The 478-nt window shown below is 37.2% G+C and overlaps 1 protein-coding gene across 1 annotated transcript in view; it reads left to right on the top strand.

Moving 5' to 3' along the window:
- The window catches only part of P2RY4 (pyrimidinergic receptor P2Y, G-protein coupled, 4), a 15,171-nt gene that overhangs the window by 892 nt on the left and 13,801 nt on the right, over positions 1-478 (top strand). The gene's annotated exons all lie outside the window — the stretch shown is intronic.

The raw sequence follows: 478 nt of genomic DNA, 5'->3' as shown, positions 1-478 counted from the left end.
CCTATACTTTTTTCCATAGCAATGATCATGATCTGTATATTTTACTTGTTAATTTTATTATCTTTTCCTTCCCACCAATATGTAAGCTTAATTAGAGTAGGAGTTTTTGTTTTGTTTAGTACTGGTGAACTACCAGTGTCTAGAGCTGGACCAAGCACATAGTAGGCTCTCAGAAAGTATTTGCTTATCCTTTCCTAGATTGTGGCCAGTGGCTTAGAGAGGCCACTGAGATAGCAATTAAGTCCATGGATGTTAGAGCCTGATTTAAAAGCCAGCCTGCCTGGGTTCAAATCTTGACTAATTAAATACTTCAACTCTCTGTGCCTTAGTTTTCTCATCAGTAAAGTAGGGATAATCATGATACCTACTTCAGAGAGCCTGTGAAGCCCTTAATAAGTATAAAGCATTTAGAACAGTGCCTTGCGTGTAGTTAGTGCTATATATACATTTCTTATAATTAGATGCACACGGAGTTAAG

This window comes from Bison bison, unplaced genomic scaffold (assembly GCF_000754665.1).
Source record: "Bison bison bison isolate TAMUID 2011002044 unplaced genomic scaffold, Bison_UMD1.0 scf7180017864537, whole genome shotgun sequence".
Taxonomy (NCBI): domain Eukaryota; kingdom Metazoa; phylum Chordata; class Mammalia; order Artiodactyla; family Bovidae; genus Bison; species Bison bison.
Note: the sequence above shows the minus strand (reverse complement) of the source record. Positions and strands in the feature narration are given on the sequence as shown.